The 11,497-nt window shown below is 46.3% G+C and overlaps 1 protein-coding gene across 5 annotated transcripts in view; it reads left to right on the top strand.

The window, feature by feature from the left end:
• Positions 1-249: 249 nt before the first annotated feature.
• KIAA1671 (KIAA1671 ortholog) overlaps positions 250-11,497 on the top strand; it is a 65,312-nt gene continuing 54,064 nt past the window's right edge. For 2 of the 5 annotated variants that reach the window (XR_005629292.1, XR_005629293.1), the window contains exon 1: positions 256-507. The gene's annotated coding sequence lies outside the window, so the exon portion shown is untranslated. Of the gene's footprint in view, positions 508-11,497 lie in introns of all 5 variants that reach the window. The other 3 variants (XM_039724274.1, XM_039724273.1, XM_039724272.1) reach the window with 3 other exon arrangements.

Below are 11,497 nucleotides of genomic sequence, written 5' to 3'. Positions count from 1 at the left end.
GAAGCAGACACAATAAGATAATCTTGACACACCCCACATTTTCCAGCCCTACCCACGCCCAACCCCTGTCCCTGGGGACGGCGGGGCCGGGACTCGAACCCGCACACCACGAGGAGCAGGTGGAGCGGGGCGGAGCCAATCGCGGCCGCGCTGCGCGGAGGAAGCCCCGCCCACGGCCCGCACCGCGCGGTCACCATGGCAACAGCGGCGCTTCCCGCGGGGCCCCGCGGCCGCCGGGGCGAAGGGGCCGGACCGGCACCGGGGCGGGACATTCCCGCCTCCCGCCGCCTTCCCGCCGCCCTCCCGCCGCCTTCCCGCAGCCCCTCGCTCCGGGGAAGCGCCGAGGGACGGCCCCCTGCCCGCCCCGCCCCCGGCCGTGCCCGGCCGCCGCTCTCCGCCGCCGCGGGGGAAAGGCCGCTGCGCGCCCAACTTCACTTCAAGCAACTTCCCCGGCGCGGCGGAGCCGGTGCTGGGCTTTGCGGAGGGAGCAGCCGGTGGTTGGGCTGGGTGAGTGCTGCTGGCGGAGCCACGGGGGTGGGACAAAGGCGGGCAGCGCTCGCTCAGCCGTAGGGCCGGCACGGGAATCCCTTCCCCGCTTCCCCCGGGGTGCCTCGCCCTCCTCGCCGGCTCCCGGGGAACCGGGAGGGGGTCCCGTGCCCAGGGTGGCCCCTCGCCCCGCTGCCGGACCTCCCGGCTGCTTCTTTCCCACTGCGTCAGCGCCAAGGGCTTGTGTCCTCGCGGGTTAAAAGAAGAGAAAAGCCCCCCTGCAAAAAAAAAAAAAAATCATTTTGTGGTTCCAGTTCGGCGGCTGGAGGTGGGCAGGGGTTGTAGGTGGTTTTTGGTGGATGGTGTTGTTGCTCGTGGTTCTGAGGATTAGAGCGCAATTTTGTAATCCACGAGGGCTGCAGTTATCTGTTCCTCGCTGGATTAGGGATGGTAATGTGCTTGGAGGTCTTAAATGGACAAATAAAGATGCTCCCCCCTTTCTCCCCCCCTGGTTTGCAGCCGGGCGACGGCTCCTTGGGCAGAGCAGGAGGGATTCAGGCTTCCCCGAGAGTGGTATGTGACTCCTTAATGCCTTGGATTTCAGGAAATATATTATCTGCTCGTTAAAATTACTTCGAAGTGCCAGTTTAAAGTCATCATGCTGCTTTTTAATTGAAGATGTTCATATCTTTGTTTGTTGGCAACGTGTGTGCAATAGAATCCCAGGATAGTTTGGGTTGGAAAGGATCTTAAAGCTCATCTCATTCCAACCCCCCTGCTAAGGGCATATATTTTTGTTTTGGAAGCACTTGGGTGGACAGATTTGTGTTGTTCTGGTGGCATGCAGCTCATTTGTTAATTTTTCCTCCTAACTCCACATCCCAGCGGTTTATATGTGCACGAAGGGACTTGGAGTGCTGCTGCTGGGTGGATATAGCTGGTCCAAAAAGATCACGTGCAGGTCAGTTCCTTGAATTTGCACGGAGTCCTGGGCTCGGATTTGGGAGGGAGCAGCGCTGGGATTCTGAATGGGTGAAGCTAATCAGTGAAATCCCAGAATTTCCTGTGTGGTGCTGCACCGAGCCGGGTGGAAAGCTTTGCCTTCCTGAGCCTGCCTGCAGCATTGTTGCTGTTCTTGCCTTTCTCCCGTCTGGAGGTGGGAGATTAATCCCGTGGATTCAGGTATTGACTTGACTTCTATTTCTGCGGCGTAATCCGGGCGATTCTGATTTGTGTGTGAGGAATGGGATTAGGGGAAATCACACTTGGCAGATGGCGGAGCCCTTCTGTGCCATTAGGAGATATTGTAACCTTTGATTATACCTGCAGGTCTGGTAGTAGAATTCCATTCCAGATCAAATATTGCTCATGATAAATTACTGGGATCACATTAAAGGAGCTGCAGCAAACAGAAATTGATGTTTTGTCCAAACTGGTGCTTTACTCCGGGGTGGTAAATTGCAGGCAATTTTCCCTGTCTGCTGAGGGGTAAACTCTGTTTCCAGGGTAACTGGGAAGTTGTTCAGCTGCTTCTGAGGTACTTTTTTGCCAGAGCTGAAGGTTGTTGGCATTTTCTTTTCCTTGTCTCTCCTCCACAAACCAGAAAGATTTGCATCTTTCTAACGACCACATGAAAATGGGAGTTTTCTTTGTTTTCCTGTGACGTTTGCAGGGTGTGTAGGGGAAGCAGACAGTTGTGTGGCAGAAATGCTAATAAAGTTGCCTGGCAGCTTAATCCAGGTAAAGACTTTCTCAGAAAAAAAAAAATCTTTCAAGAATTTATAAACTTTTCCCCTCTTTTGTTTTTTGGCTAGGATTTTCTTCACAATGTGCTCTGCCTTTTCCTGTAAGAATTATCAGGGATATTTAATAGTAAGCAAAACTATAAAGCCTTTGTGCTTCAGAGTAGTTAAGGAGGTTGGAATCCTATTTAAATAGATGTTGTAGCCTGTAATTCCCTTTTGATAGGTGTAGAGTTTATTGAAAATGGGTGTGTAAACTTTTCCTCTGTTTCAGACAATGCCCTAAGCTAAGTCTAAGCTAAATGCTTCCTTCCCAACGTATAGAAGACACAGAACCAAGTCACTCTGGAGTGTCACAGTATGGAAAGTCCCTAAAAGGAGGCAAAGTCTAGGACCGTTTCCAACTCGAATACTTTGGTTTGTCATTTTTTTGCTGTCTCATTTTATATGTGGCAGTAAAGGACGTGCACAGCCCCGGCCCCAGGGTTGTGCTCACGCTGCAGTTCTGGAGCTGCTGCTCTTATGGCAGGAGAAAGGGCACAGTACCCATCTGTGCTCCTCCTCACGCGGCTCTGGCCTGACGAGATAACCAGGGATTCAGAAAATTTCCATGGCTGATGATGAAGCAGTTTTTCCCTCTGCCATACTGAGGCTTTGTGTAGCTGCAGGATTTTTTCTTGTGGTTTTTTTTTTTAATTCCAGTTTTCAGCCATGTGCAGCACCATCACCTTGGGTGTTAATTGAGCCCCTTAAGTGTGCAGACTCCTCTGGCAGTGTCAATGGGCTTCCCAAATGCCTGATTTCTTCCAAAGTGGAAAAAACCCACTTATAACTTGAAAATAGGCTTTACTGAAAGCAGGAATTTCAGACTTTGTGTTTCATAAGTTTACCAGCCCTTCCTGCCCCATGTGCTCAAGGTGACATTCAGACCACATCTGAAAGAAGCAGGTCCTGACCAGCAGGTCCCAGGTGGATGGAGAGCTGAGGTATTCCTGCTCCTGGGATTCTTTGCACAGCTCTGTGATTTCACTTGGGTGTTGTCCTGGACTCTGCTCCATTCAGCACTCATGTTTCTCTGGCTATTAGATAATTTTGAAACCAGTCCTGTCACCTGCCCTCTCTTTGGCACGTGTTTGGTTACTGCAGAGTGCAAAAGGAGCTCAGTCTCCGTGGTAATGAATGTGCTGCTCTCCACTCCCTGGTCCTTGCCCTGGAGTTATTCTGTGTTTGGTTGTTGCTCATGGAGCTTCCTCCCTTCTGGCAGATTTTCCAAGTAACACGTGAATCAAATTGATATGATTTCTCTGTCCTTGAGTTTGTAAACAGAGATAAGAAAACTTCCCACAATCTTGAAAATTCTGGTGTAGTGTTGCTTGTGGGGAGTGCTGTGCAGATCAGGGATCACATTGGAGAGGATTTCCCTGAGTGTGTCAGTTAGGGACACATTACAGTTGTGATTTCCTCTCCTTGCTGCTCATGTGTTTAAAAATTGTGCTGGTTTCTTTTGGGCAGTTTCATAGACAAAGGTATTTCTCCAAGCCATGGTGTGATTTCTCAAATTGATACTCCACAGAAGTTGATAATTTGGCACTGTCCTTATCCAGGGAAGTGTCCTTTGGCAGTACATTGGTCATGCTGGGTAGTTAGTGAAAAATTTGACTAATTGTGGGCGTGTCTAAATGCAGATTGGAGTGTTCTGCATCCACTTACGTGTAATGTTGCTGTTCTTTCCTCATTTTCAAGCTGTTTATTTTAATGGATTGTTTTCTTGCATGAGGTTTGAAGTCTTTCACTTCCCAAGCTGGGTGAATGTCCATGATGCTGTTGATCATAGGGAGGTGTGCAGTGCTGCAGCCTTTCTGCTCATTGATTTTATAAATTTATTTATTTATTAGGGTAGGTGCAGCTTGTTCAACTCTCAAGTAGCAGGTAGCATTTGAGGAGGAAGGGACCATTCCAGTGAATCCTTTCTGGAGCAGGAGATCCTGCTGTGTGCTGTGGGCTGCTTGGAAAAGCGAGACTGAAATAAATGCTCAATCCTGCAAGCCCAGGCATGAGGCTTGTGGTGATGCTGTGAGCCCCGTCTGTATCACTGCTTTGTGTTTGGTGCACAGGGGTGACTGGAACCTGGGAATGTTGCAATGTTTTTAGGTGTGTTTTTAGTTTTGTGTTAAGAATTGCCCAAAGGCATTGTAGGGCAAAAGCCACAGATGTTTTGCTTTTGCTTCAGAAATTTCTTTAAATGAAGAGTCCCTGGTTGTGGTAGTAGGATTTGCAGTGTAAACCACTGCGTGGTTGTCTTGAGCTTGCAGCCAAAGAGACTGGAATAATAGCATCAGGAGAGCTGAGGAATTCTCTCCACAGCAACCAGGCTTGAATCCTAATCATGGCCCTCGGAGCCACCACAGGCTTGGTGGGTTTAACAGCTCAACTGGAAGACTCCATGCTTGACAAACTCAAGATGCACCTGCTCTAGGCAGCTGGATGTGCAGACTTTTCCTAAAAATGTCCAGGAACATGCTCTTGGGTTGCCTGGACATGTGCTTCCAGTGAGATTTGACTGCTGATTCTGAAGAGATGCTCTTCTTGCTGGGTTAGAAGTGAAGTTGGTTCTCTGTTCTCTTGTCCTTCATTGACTCTCAGTGAGAGAGGGACATCCATGAACTTCTGAACTCTCAGGCCATTCTTTTCAAGCTGAGTTCCTGGAATAATTAAAATATTTACAAGCAACAAAGCCAGAGCAAGTCAATTACTCTTTGCCTTGAGAGGGCTTCTGTAGGTGAAGAGGACTTTCCATGTCTTGAGTTCTGTTAACTGGCAGGAAAAACAAATTCTCATGAAAACCTGGATATTGAATGTTGCCAAAACATACTAAATTTAGTGTGGTGACTGTTTTATCTATTTGCAGCTCTTGCTTTAAAAGGGAAACATTAGGGTTTTTTTTTCTCATGATTGATATGACCTGAACATCTGATCACAGAAGGATGTTTAAGTCTACTGCGTGATGATTCTCCTCAGGCCTAGGCTTAAAGAATTCAGACTCTTAAGATTAAGCTGTTTATGGGAGCATACTTTAGGTTCTTTTCTCAAATCAAGGAGGTTTATTTTCTTGGTTCCCACTGTCTTTGTTCTGGGAATATATAATGCTGGAACTTTTGCAAACAAAGACACTTCCAAACAGCTTGGGGATATTTTTCAGTGCATCTGCATAAATAGGAGATCATTAATACATTTTTTTTTTGCAGTTCCTGAATGCCTTACACTTACGTTGAGACAATGGGAGTTGAGTTTTCTTTTTATGCTCTTCATCTTTACAAAACACGCTTGAGGAGAGGAAATGAATGTTTTCTGGGGGTTGTGTGATTGTGGTGATGCAGCTTGAGCAGTCCAGGGCACAGAGAGGGTTATTATCCAAAACACTGCTTGTTTGTGGTTGAGTCATGTCCAATGAGCACACACTTAAACATTGGGGGTGGGGGGATCTGGGCTCTTCTAAAGCCACTTACAGAGCTGTTCATTAAAGGTTCTTATCAGAAATTAAGTGCCAAAACTTCCAGTTTTGTGCTAGAGTAAAGCCTCTGCTTGCCTGAAAGGAGATTGTGTTGGTCTTGGAGCAGTGTGAGAACTGAAAGCTTCTTACTATTGTAGTAATTACGAGTCAGGATGGTCATTAGGCTGGTGTAACGAGCAGGAAAAGATGACAATTCAGTTGCTGGAGGTTTTGGTGTGTCCCCAGTTTTCACTTGGAGGGAAGAAGCGTGTGCGCTCCAGCAGCTCCTCCAAAGAGCGATGCGGGCAGCTTTGGAGTGAGCCTTGTCTCACTGCACACAGCTAGACGGGCTTTAATGTGGGCAGGGAGGAGATGTGAGCCTTATTTCCAGGTCAAAACACCCCTTTCATTTGGTTGGGGGCTGGGAATTGCCAGGAGCCGAGTGGGCTGTTAACTCCAGCTCCAGGCTTGACCCAGTTCTGGGAAGCTCCGAGCGGGCAATTCCAGCTCTGCTGCAGGGGCAGCGCTGGGATGTGGAGATGGATGGCAAAGAGAAAGGAAAAATCACTTAGCTGCGTTCTGGTGTTTAAATCTAAACGACGTGGGTTTAGATGCTCGGTCTGTACTTTGTTAGTTTTCCTTTGATTTTGGCAGTTACCCTTCATAACCCTTCCCACCTCTTTCCAGGGGTAGGAAGCTGCCAGTGTTTTAGTGAAATGCATGGAAATAAGAGGATTTGTGTGTGCTTTTAGTGCTGCTACATTGTTGCCATACACAGCAGCCTCTTCTGTTTATATTTTCATAGTGACTGTTTTTGTAATCACATTATTGGTTAAATATGTGCTTTCAGTGCCTTTCAACAAGTGATGTTAATAAATGTCAAGTTCTAAAACTGGTTATTCCTGCTGTTGTAAAATGAGGACCATCATTATTTTACAGTGTTGGTGAGACTTTGAAAGGCACGAACAGGAGCGGAATTTTAAGTTTGCCTTTATTTTGCTCTTTTAATGAGCTCAGCCTTGAGCCTGTGCTGGGCTTGGCTGTCTCAGTGCAGCCGTAGCACCGGAGTTGTGCCAACATTTAGGAGGGATGTTTATCTGCTGGGAGTATGTTCAACCATACAAGGCTTTCGATGGACAAAGCTGCCTCATCCATAACGAGGCCAGCAAACCAGGATGTGTTTTAAACAGAGCTGGAATTTCTGGCCACTGTAACTGTTTGATATTTCATGAGAATACTGGGAATTCTTCATTGACCCAAGCGAGCACAACAGGCCTTTCTGCTGGAGCTGAGCAGCACGGCTGGCTCGCTCCCTAACTGAGGGACTTTACAGAAATGTCACTGTTGTTATTGTTGTCAAACAGTGTCTTACTGTATTGGCACTATTGAATGTCAAATATTAGTGTAATCTGTCATTAGAATGTTTTCAGCAACATGATGGCTGCAGAGCTATCTAAATACCATCCTGTTCCTGCTGTAAACATGATGCAGTGTGGGTTTTTTGAATGTTTGAGCAGTAGTAACAGTTCTGTCCAAGAGAAGCTGGGACTGCCCCATCCTTGGAAGTGTCCAAGGCCAGGTTGGATGGGGCTTGGAACAACCCGGTTTGTGGAAAGTGTCCCTGCCCATGGCAGGAGATGGAATGAGATGAGCTTTAAGATGCCTTCTAACACTTCTTCTATAATACATATATTCATTTATCCAAGTAATATTAGATATTTCTAAAATGTATGGATTTATGTATCATAATTCTTACAAGTCATCATAATGTTCAGTTAATGTTCTTCACAAAATGAATATTTAAAAAAATAATTAAATCACTGCAGCTCGGCGGCTGCTGTCTGCTGAGGAGAGATTAAATGAATCACTCTGATTACAGCAGAGTTTCCAGTACAACTTCAGGTCTTTGTTGCTCTCCTAAGTACAGTTTTAGTCACTGTTCCTGTGTGGATGTGCTGGAGAGGTTTCCACGTGTCTGACCTGCTCTCACTTGACAGGGCAGTGGTGTTTTGTTGCCTCCTTCCCCAGCTGGGTGAATCACAGCCCCCATCAGAAATGCTCATCAATAGTTACAGGTCAGCATTTCAAGAAGGTCAGGGAGGCTGCTTTCTGCCTCGTGAGCATTATGCTAATTCAGTCGTTAAACATATTGGAATTGTGCTTCCTTTTGCTTCTGCAGTGCTTGCAGATTCCATGGGAGCCTTTTCCCTGAGCTCGGAGCACACAGGGTTAGTTCTGGGCAGGGAGAGGTTTTCTTGTAGCCTGTGTTGTAGTCACACACAGGAAATGTGTCTGTAGATCTCAGTTTGAATCTGTTCTTCGTGTGAAGTATTTGCTTGAATAGTGTCACTGTCACATTGGTGCTCTTGCATGAGGAGGAAATCGAAGGGAGATGATGGAGAGGCTGAAGGCTTAAGATGAAATACGTGTTTTCCTCTCCCAAAGGCACTTCACTGAAGCACCTGTGTAACTGTACAGTACTGACACCTCTGAGGAACCATATTGAGCCTTTTCTCTCTCATTTGTTTTTAAATACTGGGAATGTATTTTAGTATTGCTTCCACACCACCACATGTAGGATCTTCAGAGATTATTTGTGCTCTGTGTGTGTGATCTATGTGTAAAGTTATGATCACACAGAGCATTGTCTTTGTTGATATTGGACTGTTGCACACAATGTACAAAGCAATTGATCTGGAATCCAGGTTTGTTCTACTGTAGATTTATGGCTGGCTCAGATGGTGTTTTCACAGACTTGGCTCTGTAGGGAGCAGGTTCATATATTTTTCAAGTTGTCTCAGAAATTCTTGTTTCACTTCCATTGTATTATTTTATTTATAATTTAACAGCTTTCATGTCAAATTTGCACGCTTCAAAAATGCTGAAAATGGTTACTTTTAAGGTTAAAGCTTTTTCCATCTTTGTTCACCTTGACTGTAGAAGTGGTTGTGCTCTCTTTTCTGTCATGTCTTGTCTAATAACCCTGGAAAGCTGGGCTTGAACCGAGCTCCCAGAGCCCAGGGTTGGAGCTGCTCACAGAGAGAGTCAGCACCACAATTTGTCAGATCTAATGGCTCTGCTCCTGCTCACATCTGGGCTGAAGGCTGGAGTAAAAAACTTGTTAAGGCACGAGTGTATATTTTAAAATATATAATTAACAGAAGGTTGTTTATAACTGTTTACCAATGTGCAAGACAGTGTTTGTAGTAGGTTGGACTGGCTTTTATTAGACTTCAGAATCTGTGGCGTTTATCACTTTGCTGCAGAGCAAACAGGCCACACACTGCCTGAGCACTGGGCAGGTTTGGTCAGGCAGAGCTCTTCCAGCCTGTCTGGCTGCTTTTTGTTAATGCTGATTTTTTGAACACTTTGGCTCTTGAGCCTGATAACTTTGTGGAGGAGAACTCATCAGGCTGACCAGGGCAGTTCCTGGGCAGAGTTTGTGTCTGGTAGTTCACATGGACCTTTTGTCTGTGGTTTGCTGCTCGATTCGTGTGTGATGAAACAAAATGAAAAAATTGCCCAATCTTCTTCACTGAGCAGGTGTCTCCTGTTGGCTCATCATGTTTCAAAGCTGCAGATTACTAGAAAATGAAAAGAAATTAGATTTTGTGCCTCAGTCACTTCTGAAGCATCCTTCACCAGCTGCTGTCTCATGAAAGATGTTGGGACATGTGGATCTTTAATTTCCTTTCCTACTTTGCCACTTCACATTCAGTTGCTTGGATTAGTGTAGCTCCTGTTCTGTAACTGATTTAGCTCAGGTGGGATTCCTCCTTCAGAAATTCTTGATGCCAGTTATCTGTTTTTTTGACAACTTTGTCACCCTTTGAACTTGCAGATCTGTACCAGAAAGGCCAGCGAGGGAGTTGGCTCAGCAGATTTCTCAGTAGCTGCAGGAGTTGCTGTGCCTCTTGAGGCTGGTGAATGTCTCTGCCTTCCAGAGGCCTCCAGTGGTGTTAGCAGTGGTCACAGTGGGTCATGCTTCACTGTGGGGCTCTGTGGGGACAGGCATGAACAGAGGTGGGGAGCTGGCAGAATTGATGTATCCTGGTTTTTGAGTCAAATTTCAGTCCAAGGATCCTCCTTTGTAATAACTTTGGAAGGGTGTTTCTAAATTCACTGTGAGATTGTTTTCAGGTTACTAAATCCCTTCCTTGGATGTGCTCTGAGAAACTGAGATCAGTGCCAGGGCTGCTGTAATTGTGGTGTGAGTGTGGCTGGCTGGGGGTGGTTTGGGGGAAGCTTCATGGTCTGGCTGCTCACGGGCAAGTGAGTGCTCATGCTGAGGCACTCAGGTCTGGATGAGCTGGTGAGGACAAACCTGTGATCTTTCACTCCTAATTTTTGTGAGCTGCAAAATATAGCCTGTGTCAGCTATTCATTTTACATTGCCTTAAAATCTAAGTGATCTCTACATTGGACCATGAGTTCCAAGTGCTTTCGTGTTACTCTTCTATCTTCATTTTGATGTTTAAGTGCCTCTCTGCTCTCTGTGCTTAAAACTTCTCAAAAAATTAAAAAGCCCCCAGGGTTCACTTGTGGTTAAAAATGCCCTTCTGTGTCAAAGCTGTGAATGTGAGCAGCCCCTGGGGGTCCCTGTCCCTCCTGTCCCTGTGCTGGGCATGTTCCACACCAGTGCTTGTGCACATCCAGGCACTCCCAGGCTCCCAGTGCCACCAGAGCTGGTTTATCCCACTCCAGCTATTTCTTTATCTTTCACCCCCCTCGATAAATACATTAATGTTTTTAGTGCCTGAACTGTTGTCTTTCAATTAATAGGCATTTTTTTCCCCCTTCTGTGCTTTCTCAAGCGTGCAGGGAGGTGGAGGAGATTGTTTAGTACTCACAAAGCTTTTGGGTAGTGTACGTGTTATCAATAATTCATTACAGGCCTTGATTTTGCTGAATAATGTTGTGTTTCTGAAGAACAAGGTAGTGTACAATGCATGTGCAGGCTTGTTGCTGTCAGAGTTCTTGGCTTAAACATCCTTGTGTTCAGAAATGAGGAGAAATGCAGTGTCACTGCTCTGGCTCCTCACAGTCACACGCGACCCTCTGTGCTCTGTTCCATTCCTGGGGCTTTGGGGGAAGAGGAAGCTCCTTTGTGAGTCGCTGCTAACAATGCCCTGCTCACAGGCAACCAAAGGAACACTTGTACAAGCTGGCAATACCCAGCCAGTGGTTGTGAGGTGGGCGTTTGCATTAATGTGGGGGGAAAAAAGCCTATTTCCTGCATATGTGAAAAGCCAGATGTGCCCACTGAAGGAAAAAGAGGAGCCTTATCATCCAGGCAGCAGCAGTAGCTCCTCTGGCACAACGTCAGGCTTTGTTGACAGAGCAGGTTTGTTCTGGGTGTGCAGCTCAGGGCACTTTATTGATGGCTGGCAGGAGGCAGCACCCTGCTGCAGCACCATATCCTACCTGATTTAATGCCAGGTTCAGTACACAAGGAAGAGATCAAAGAGCTGTTGGAGCACTGGGAACAACCTGAAAGGCAAAAGGATTTCATGTCTCAGTATGTCAGTGTGTTGTAGGGCAGAGGGTGACATAAGGGATTTTGGCTCAGGCATGATATATGCCACCAAGTATTTGGCTTTTATAACAATATTTGATTTGACTCAGAATAGATCCACCCATCTCTCCTTAGTCCAATGGTTTTTTTTCACTATCTTTGAGACAGGAATGGAAATGGTAACTCTGAGGGTCATGTCTATTTGATCTGAATGAGTTTTAATGGCTCCATCCGTATCCTGAAAGACATAACTAGAGTAAAATG

This window comes from Passer montanus, unplaced genomic scaffold, assembly GCF_014805655.1.
Source record: "Passer montanus isolate IOZ18808 unplaced genomic scaffold, ASM1480565v1 scaffold53, whole genome shotgun sequence".
Classification (NCBI taxonomy): Eukaryota; Metazoa; Chordata; class Aves; order Passeriformes; family Passeridae; genus Passer; species Passer montanus.
Note: the sequence above shows the minus strand (reverse complement) of the source record. Positions and strands in the feature narration are given on the sequence as shown.